Source organism: Borostomias antarcticus (genome assembly GCF_949987555.1).
Source record: "Borostomias antarcticus genome assembly, chromosome: 1".
NCBI lineage: Eukaryota > Metazoa > Chordata > Actinopteri > Stomiiformes > Stomiidae > Borostomias > Borostomias antarcticus.
Genome location: NC_140234.1, coordinates 5,025,312 through 5,035,698, shown reverse-complemented (window position 1 = coordinate 5,035,698; position 10,387 = coordinate 5,025,312). Strand labels below are relative to the sequence as shown.

The following is a 10,387-nucleotide window of genomic DNA, read 5'->3' as shown; positions in this document are numbered from 1 at the left end:
CAGCCCTGTAGAGAACAGTAGAACCCTGGAGAGGACAGTCTGAGACGTAGAACCGTCCATAGCAGTGGACTACCTAATCACACGCGCGAGGGGGTAACATACAGGCGAAATCGCAGACACTTACTCAAGGTGCCTAAAAATGAAGACAGTACTGAAGACACAAATGCAGAGGGCGCTAGTGCAGGGTCACCGGTGTGTGACACGCCCATACGTGAGTGTGGTGAACACATTGACATAGAGAGGAGGTTGGGTAGACAGACCAAAGCGCCAAAGAGACTCATTGAGGAAATGTGATGGGGCAGTAATGAGGTGATGGGAGCTTGGTGATATGAGGTGATGGGACAGTAACAAGAGTTTGTTTTTGTTTGTCATGTTATGTTATTATTTTATTCTCTACAGTTGTAATTGTTACAGGCTCTGAAACTGTTAATTGAGGGTTAAAGCTGAAACACTGTTTGGCGTTTAAGAGAAATTGTTTATGTTTCCAGACACTGTAAACATAGTTCTTGACAGGAGAGATGTGTCATACGTGATGACGTCACGGACGTCAAGGTTGATCGAGGCAGTGATGCGGGAGCCAGCGAGAGTGATGGCCGCCTGTAATGGGAGCTGTGAATAAAAGTATAGCCGTATGCACACTGTTGTCCGGTTCCATTATTAAGTGTTAGCAGCCGAACACAACACTAGCTAGGTTTTAAGTGGATTAATTGGAAGGCTACAACATATTGACATCATGTTCATACAAATCAAAACATTCACTGATTTTGTGTTTTGTGGATGGGTGTATTGCTGTTTTGAAATAAATCATTTTCATCTGGATATGTTTCACTAATAGGATAAAGATGATCACTTAGAATAACTTTGTATTGACTGGTAATGGCTGTACACTTTCAGTATCCAAGTGGTTTCACACTATGGACGTGTGGGGGAGCATGTGGTGTACACTAAGAGAATGGTATTGACCTGAATGCTTCAGGTGGTTCACATTCATTTGGGGATTTATGGGTTTTGTGTTCATATAAGAGCAGTTAAAACAGATCAGTCAAATTTGGCCTTGAACACTATAAAACGGGGGCTCATTTTAGACCTAGAACCCGGGTTACCCAGGTGAGTTGTGGCTGTGGGTGTGTATGGGGATGTTTTCCATCTGCTGGATGAACATAATATTGTCTAACCCATTCATTTCCTATAGCGGATCATTTTACCCATTCAATTCCTATGGTGGGTCATTTTAAACCCAGAACAGCACACTGATCAGCTTGGTCTCACACTACAACAGATTCAGCTTCATCAAGTTGATCAATATTTCATCTGCAACATGCATTTTCAAGTTGGCCATATAGAACTGCTGAACTAAAAAAGAACTGTACATGCTGACAAAATGCATCACAGGCAGAGGTCTGTGCTCTATGAGCGCTATTCTAGTTATTGTCATGTTTCTGTAACAATATTTAACTGGCCACCCGAAGACCTTCATCAATATGCAATGATAGCAGTCAACCACATAGTGGCGGTGTTGCACAGAGCTCAGCTAGGAGACCTCAAACTGCAAGCAGAGGATGCAGATTATCAGATTATAAACACTATGAAGAGTGAAGATGTTCTTCTGAAACACAGACCTAGGCCTGATTAATCATTTTAACTCTATTCACCTGTTCTCTTTATTATGTTGGAGATACTGTATCTATCTGTGGGTTCACTTTCAAACGAACACTTCTGAAGATGGAAACACCAGCCTCTCCATGTCCTTTTTAATCTGATGATCACCTGTTGTGACCTTAATTGACTTCTGCTTCATTCCTTTGGGTTTAGGAATGTCTCATGACATATTTTAGATATGAAGACATTTTAGGTATGAGGAACTGCTTATCTCTACATTATAGCTTATCTAATGATCATTACTTATCATATCTAACCTTAACTCCTCCCACTGCTGCTTGGACCAGTGGGTCCAGTTTGTTACATTCCTCATAGGGCTTCTGTTAGTGTGTTTTGGCTACTGTACTGTTCACATTTCTCCTAATTCCACTGGATTAAACATTGATATTCGTAAATAAATACATTGAGTGTTCCATAAAGTACGTTTTTAACATATGGATGGAGTTAATGTTTAACATTTAGTGCTAGTGCCTATTGTACTGTAAGTGGGTTACTGGGGTGCTGAGAAAATGTATTTGGTCCAGCATTAAGCTACTACAGTAGATAGGCCGTGTATCATAGCAAAATATAAACTACACACATGTAGGAAGACAAAATACCGATATTATTTGGTCACTTTAGGTGGTACCGAATCTGGATAGGCCCCTGGACTAAATGGTTAGTTTGTAAACTGCCTGATCAGCCTTTTCTATCCATTTTGCATCTTCAGAATGGCATATTATGCAAATTAATTGATTACTACTTCTAGCTACTTTTGGGAGAACCAACAGCTACTTCCCTTACAGAGGAGCTGGCAACACTGCACTTAGCACCCCGATATCAGTCAGTCTTTCATTGTTCATGGAGTTGCACACTGAAATGTATCGATTTCAGTGCAGAGAAGTTGGCATCAGCTGTGCTTAGAGATAGGGCCATGGCAGGGTCTTGAAGACAACAACTTGTTAAAGAACGTAGTGTCTGGAGTACTCGGGTATCTGTTGTGCAAGGGTGAGGAGCACAGTCAGGGATGAAAATTAACTTTTTGGCTCACCTGCCAAGGGGACTGGTAGATGAAAAAATACGCCGGCCAAGTATATTTTTTACCGGCCAAAATAATAAATTGCCTTTTTTTGTCACATTATACATCTGTTTCAGTACTTTTCATTCAGATAATAGTATTATGTTGAATACATGCTTAAGGAAGATTTCAAAGTAAAATTTCAAATAAAGTAGTTTAATTCGATGCCTAGAAACATTGCAATTCATAGAAATTCAAATATTCATTTCCATTCACTTCCACGGTGTAGAATTATCCATAACTAGCTAACCCTACACAAATATGAGATATAAATGATCCAAGCCTTCACCTCATGGTCTTTATGTGTTTATGAACAAAATACAAATACTGTAACATATTCACAGCCTGTCATCATGTAAAGTTAAACCTGAGCTGGTTGCAGGGGCGTAGGGTTGATTTGATCTTTGGTAGGGACACAATAGGCTGTTGTTGTTTCACGTAGTCTGGATTGAATCTGGGTGGTGGCCGAATCAGATTAATTTCCGTCGCCACTGATTGGGCAATGTGACAACGAATGACAAGGTTTATCCACAAAACCTACATCTGTTGAGTCAGACTATAATCTCACCTGTAACCCTGATGCATCTCCCGCCTGCCTCTCCAGGTCCTGCCTTTCTGCTGCTTTGACCAAAACAATTCTAATGTCCATTTTTGTCTTATTTTTTCTGGTCATAAAAGGGAAATGATTGACAATATCAAACTACTTGCAGACATGAAACACTCTTTTCCGTGTAGCCTACAGCCTATTCTGTGTAGCATATGAAATATGAACATAATTACGCTGGACTTGGACTGAATTGCATAAACAAACCAGACGTCTCGTCTCGTTTGTTTAGCCTGTTATGCAATTCAGTGGGCGAGTGAACCTAGCTAGTCATTGCTCAAACCTAGGAGTTTGCAACGGTTATACCAAAACTGATTTATTACTAGCTAAAGACAACTGTTATGACAACATTACAGCACCTTATCTCTGCCTCAGCAAACGTTTACGAGACCTAACGTTATAGCTAATACGTACAGCTCTGACTAGCTGCACCACCAGCACTAACATTACAGTTTACAGGCATTTAGTAGGACGCAAACTAAACTATTATCATTGATACAACTCTGTACAGAAAAATAATTGTCGGTCAACATATTGTATTCCCTATTGTTCAATAACTTCAATCTTACTTCTGCTTAATCAAAATCCCCGCTGTTGCCGACAGTCGATGCTCGATGTGCTGTGAGCTGCTGATCTCGCGAGGCCCTCGCTGGGTCACAGAGGGAGGGAGGGAGGGGGGAAGTAGGCTACTGAACATTGTTGAGGGAGGGAGGGGGGGAAGTAGGCTACTGAACATTGTTGAGGGAGGGAGGGGGGAAGTAGGCTACTGTACATTGTTGATTGGATAGCTTGCTGAACGCAGCTGTCAACCAGGCCTTAATTCCCAACCGTTTTGCTTTCGCAAGTTGTGAATGGTAAATAAAAACTACAGTTTTCACTCTGTGTATTATTTTTGGTAGGGACAATTCGTGTTTCCGTGGCTTTGGTATGGACATGTCCATAGCGTCCATACCTAAAACTAGGCCTATGGCTGGATGACCAGTGAAGTCAGTCAAGAAGGAACCAGTACCGTCTTCAGAGTTTATAAGATACATGACAAGCGATCAAAGACATCCCTTCTGAGAAACAGTGGCTTGGTATGCTATGGAAGCCCAGAGACAGGATGGTACACATCTACTGTAGGTGTTGACTGTAGAAGCGCGCGTCCTCTGAGGTAAATGGGAACGATTTTCAGTGCGCGAGTAGCCTCGCGTCACCAGTCTCTCCTAGTGCGCGAGGCTCCGCAACAGTCATGTGACTGAAAACTTTATTTGGTGCAGCGGGGGAGCAACACACAACAAACAGAACGCCGGTCTATGGCATGGATGTGGCGACATCGCACGCATACTTTATTACATGACTCTATTGGTACAAACATTTACCCGCCAGCGTGGCAGATAGCCTCCGAAATTTAGTCGCCAAATGGAAATTAATTTTCAGCCCTGAGCACAGTGTTTGACTAATACAAAGGAATATGAGCTGGAGAACAGATTAGCTCTGCGAGTAGCACAGGAGAGGACGATGGGCTTTCTGCTGCCATTCCTGCTTGCTCTGCTAGCCTTCCTCCTTGGAGGACTCTATCTCCTGGGGACCTTCCGTTAGAGGCGTCCCGGGGAACCCCCCTTAGATAAGGGACCCATTCCTTGGCTGGGCCATGTCCTGGAGTTTCGCAGGGATACTGCAAAGTTCCTGGAGAGAATGAAAAGGAAACATGGGGATATTTTCACAGTGCTGCTGGGGGGCTTTTACTTCACATTCGTCACAGATCCATTTTCCTTTGGGACTATTGAGAAAGAAGCCGCACAAAGCTGGACTTTTACGAGTTTGCGAAGTATCTAGTTTTGAAAGTGTTTGGTTACCAATCCAACATCGAAGATGAGCACAAGATGTTGCAGATATCCAGCAACAAGCACCTGATGGGGGATGGTCTGGTGGTCATGACACATGCCATGATGAATGACCTTCAGAATCTGATGTTGCACAGTGTGGGGGCAGGCGAGGACCATCAAATCTGGATGGAGGACGGGCTTTTCAACTACAGCTACAACATCGTCTTCGGGGCGGGCTACTTAGCTCTGTTCGGCAATGAGACCCCCAAGTCCTCGGGGAGCCTGGAGAAAGCCAAGGAAGTTGACAGAGTAGAATCTGAGGAGCTCTTCTCTGAGTTCCAGAAGTACGACCAGCTGTTCCCCAAGCTGGCCTACGGGGTGCTGCTGCCGTCGGAGAAGATGGAGATGGAACGTCTGAAGAGGCAGTTCTGGAACACGCTGTCGGTCCAGAAGATCAGCACCAAAGACAACGTCAGCGGCTGGGTGCGCGATCAGCAGGAGATTAGGGAGGAGCACGGCATGCAGGAGTTCATGCAAGACAGGTACATGTTCCTGCTTCTGTGGGCGTCCCAGGGTAACACGGGGCCGTCAGCCTTCTGGCTGCTCCTCTATCTCATGAAGCACCCCGACGCCATGAGGGCGGTCCGGGCGGAGGTGGAGGACGTGCTGAAGGAGGCCGGGCAGGAAGTGAGGCGTGGTGGCCCGCTCATCGACCTGACCCGGGACATGCTGCAGAAGACGCCCGTCATGGACAGCGCCGTGGAGGAGACCTTGCGTTTGACCGCCGCCCCCGTCCTCACCAGGGCCGTGCTCCAGGACATGAGCCTCAAGATGGCCGACGGACAAGAGTACCACCTCAGGGGGGGGCAACAGGGTGGCCCTCTTCCCCTACACCGCCGTTCAGGTGGACCCAGACATCCACCCCGATCCGCTCACGTTCAAATATGACCGTTTCCTCACACCAGACGGGGACAAGAAAAATGATTTCTAAAAGGAGAAGAAGCTGAAGTACTACAACATGCCGTGGGGGGCTGGAATCAGCATGTGCCCTGGTCGTTTCTTCGCCACCAATGAGCTGAAGCAGCTTGTTTTCCTCATGCTCACATACTTTGACTTTGAGTTAAAGAATCCAGATGAGGAGATCCCGCATATTGACATCAAGCGCTGGGGCTTTGGGTCCATGCAGCCAACTAGAGACATTCAGTTTAGGTACAGGCTCAAGTTTTGGGTTTGAAAGCTAGATGTTAATCTAACCAAACTCACAGTAGTGAGTGAGTATTTAAGGGGAAATTTGTTTGAGCACAAATTCCATCAGGTGTAAGTGGGGGGCTCTGGAGAAGAAAGGTTGGGAACCCCTGCTCTAATCCATATTGTGACACTGTTCGACAGTGTATAGCAGGCCACCATGGAAATGGAGAAAAGTTAAATCTGGTGTTGTGATCTGAGGTTGTTTGTGGTTGTTTCTGGCACACAATACATTTCACACTACATCTACCATGTCATGAAAATGTCATTTTTTAAATCATGAACATTAGAGATTTATTGAGCAAGAATGTGCAGTGAATATGAGGAGAGCATGGCTGGCTTCAGATAGCTCTAAGTAAAAAATGATAAATGTTATAGCTTATTTACACTGTAGCAATCCTGGATGAACATATTAGTAGGCCTACATACTGTGATAGGAATGAGTTGTGGGACTCTGGACTGAGCATGGATTACATTACATTACAGTCATTTAGCAGACGCTTTTATCCAAAGCGACTAACAATAATTGCATTTAACGTAGGAAGAGCCAATGTACTACTACTTGCCAGAACTCACAAGTGCATCTTCTTTCTAAAACAAACAAGTGACTAAGAGCATAATCTAGTGCTGAAGGCAAAGTGCAAGAATCACAATCTAAAGTACAGTGCAATATAATATAATAAGTGCTTAGGTGGGAGGATTGTTGTAGTACTTCTTGAAGAGATGAGTTTTGAGCCTGCGACGAAAGATGGGCAGCGACTCTGCTGTCCTGACATCAGTGGGCAGCTCATTCCACCACTGCGGGGCCAGGACAGAGAAGAGCCGTGACCGCGTCGATCGACCGCAGGAGCCTCGGAGTGACGGGGCAACCCGGATTCACTGATTGACTGAATTGAACACAGGTGGGACTGATTGAGATGTAAGCAGACAACAGGCTGGTCAGATGAAGAGATGTAAACAAAATGAAGAAACAGTAACAGCTACAAATAAATACATAAATAAGTTAAAAAATCATGTCACAGCATAATGCCTGAGTATGTACATGTATTAGCATTTTTATTCTGCATCCCCCCTGGGCTTGACTCCAAGAGACTCCCCTTGGTATTCCCTTAGTAGGCCTATGATCAATGTAATGGCTTGTGGGTAGAAGCTAGCAATGGTCTACACTAGCCCAGGGGCAGGGGAGCATCACTAGCCAACTGATCCATAGCAAGGACTGGGATGCCCTCAGTGGAGGTCCCAAGTCAGTCTTCCAGTCATTCAGCCAGCCTGTCAGTAGATGTGCTCTACTTGTATTGATTTGTTCATACACTAGTATTCCAGCACGGGTTATGTTCTTGAATGCTTCTGGTGACTAGCAGTTCTCTTAGCAACCTAATCTAATCCCTATCACTGTTTTCAGATCCACATAGGGGAAACATATGGCTGAGAGAGGAGTGTGGAGGAAAATCAACAGTACCACACACACACACTTGCATAACCAACCAAGCAAGTTGTACCTTTCTATACCACAAATATAAGTTTGAGAACCTAGGATACACACAGCCCGCCTAAGGGGGTTCTAATGTACTGACCTCCCGGCACAGGCCTGACCCTGCTGGCAAGCTGCCTTGGTCCTAGCCAAGGAACAAGCGTTTCAGCTTCTGCTCACCTGTATGCAGCTTATACCATGCTGACTGGCCTGGACTAGTCACCACATCCACAGTCTAGCCAAGTTAGAGATACCCTTGTGCATTTTACAAAACAAGTGTCATACAATTAAGGTCATCATTTGTGCAGCATGTGTGCTGTAAGTGTAAAGACAAGATACAGATCATTTTCTCCAGGTTTTATTGAATAGCTTGAAGACCACGCTGAAACACTGGGCTGACAGTTCAGTTGTACAAGGCGGACCTGGGAGACCATTCAGGACACCCTGTTTGGGTCGAGGCTCTGCTTAGTCTGCTGGCCCAGGTGAACTATCAAACTGGATGTACTGACGCTGAGAATGGAGACACACACACATGACACAGCTGGCCGACACTTCCTGCACTCTAAGAGGTTAGGGTTAGGGCTAGACTGAATGTAGGTTGGCATAAAATAATACATATTTATTTTTAAATGGATGGAAAGATGCTGCCCATGCCTAGATCTTTATGTCTATTCAGCATGTCTGTTCTCACCCACTGAGGTCCCATCACCAAACGTGAAGCCTCGGATACAATAATAAAACAGGGGCAGACAATGAAAGATAGAGAGAGACAGACAGACAGATAGATATGTAGACAGATAGGTTAAAAATTAGAACAGTTAGTGTTGTGATCAGACGGTACAACCAAAATTTCACCTCAGTGTAGTGATGCAGACAGAATTATGAACACCTGCTCCTTGCTTAGAAGGAGGTTATCATCTGCCCTCTGAAACATTCAGGACCAGGGCCGTACGCAGGATTTTTTTAATACAGAGGTCATTTAGTTGTGGTGCTTCTATCTGGTGCACTTTGAGAGCAGAATTAAGAGGCTAGATCTATAAAGAACACACATCATATTGGATTAATATCATCTTTAACTGAGAGCAGTGGAGGTCATCCAGAGAGGACACAACTTAAGTGAATGTTGATGAGAACACACCATCTATTAGAAACATGAGACTAGCTCCTCCTGTCACCTCTCTCCCAGCCTGGCCTCCTCCACTCTGATGTCCATGCTGGTCTCCTTCTGTCACCTCTGCTCCTGTCTTTTGTCCATGCTGGTCTCCTCCTGTCACCTCTCCTCCTGTCTTTTGTCCATGTTGGTCTCCTCCCGTCACCTCTCCTCCTGTCTTTTGTCCATGTTGGTCTCCTCCTGTCACCTCTCCTCCACTGTGGTGTCCATTTTCATCTCCTGTCCACAAATTAACAAAACATAAACATAAGCTATAAACACCCACCCACCCATCCATCCATCCATCCATCCATCCACATTATTTTTCAAACTTGCCAGGATCTAACTTAATGTAGTGTCTCTTTGGCTAACATCAGGTATCTCACCTCTCATCTCTATGTCCTCTCCTCCTGTCCCCTCTCTTCCACTCTCTTGTACCTCTTGGTTTCCTGTCAACAGATTATATATTTTTAACCGAACATAATCATGCATACTGTGTATATTTATACACACCTACGTACCTGTCTATTTGTTTATCTATATACAGACATACAATTTATCCCCAGAAATAAAGAGAAAAGAGGGGGCTTCATTTCAACATGAATTTCAACCATTTACACGTCATTGACGATTTATCAGTCACAGACATGCAACGTGCCAGCAGTTGACTTGTGTGATTTACACTGGCGCAGCTGCACAGCGTCATGACCTCATTTTCATTGATGAAGCTGGATTAAATCTATCTAAAACCAGGCGTCGGGGCCCAGATGTTACAGGACAAAGAGCTGTTGTGAATGTCCCTGGGCAGCGTGGGGGAAATATCACCTTGTGTTCCTGGAAGAAGAATCAGTGTTTTGTGGTGTGTGGGAGCAGGTCTGTGAGCTTCAAGAATGTTAAGTTGGGGGAGGGGGAGAGCCCTTTCCACTAGCCCAGAGAGATAAGGAGGAGGAGGTCTTAAGATGAGGTCATTTTGGCTTAAGTTTGAGACTCATTGTTTTCTGACCACACATTTGTACTCTGATATCCCTGCTCAGACATACCTTGTGAGTTCACGATAAAATAATTTAAACATGCCTTAGTTTACGGAATATAATTACTAGATTGATTATCAACCTGCAAAAACCTAGATATGGCCTTTGAGGGCTGAAAACATTTTCAAGAGGTTCCTACATCTGCAAGGAGTTCTCCATCACCATGCCACCCTAGGTCCATCCAGTACTGCACACATGATCACGTTCTGAGGAGGCGGCAGCAGCTCAGGAGGTAGAGTAGCCATCTGGGAGCCTCCAGTTCAATTCCAGCTATCTCCTCTGCTTCGTTGACGTGTTCTTGAGTAAGACACTAATTTATCCCAAAGAGCAGGCTAACACCAGCTGGCCACCATTGGTGAGTG

General features: G+C 44.7%; 1 pseudogene across 1 annotated transcript; it reads left to right on the top strand.

Moving 5' to 3' along the window:
- Positions 1-4,820: 4,820 nt before the first annotated feature.
- LOC311316117 (5-beta-cholestane-3-alpha,7-alpha-diol 12-alpha-hydroxylase-like) lies at positions 4,821-6,362 on the top strand (annotated as a pseudogene). Its single transcript has one exon. The product of its transcript is annotated as a 5-beta-cholestane-3-alpha,7-alpha-diol 12-alpha-hydroxylase-like (transcript).
- Positions 6,363-10,387: the final 4,025 nt, after the last annotated feature.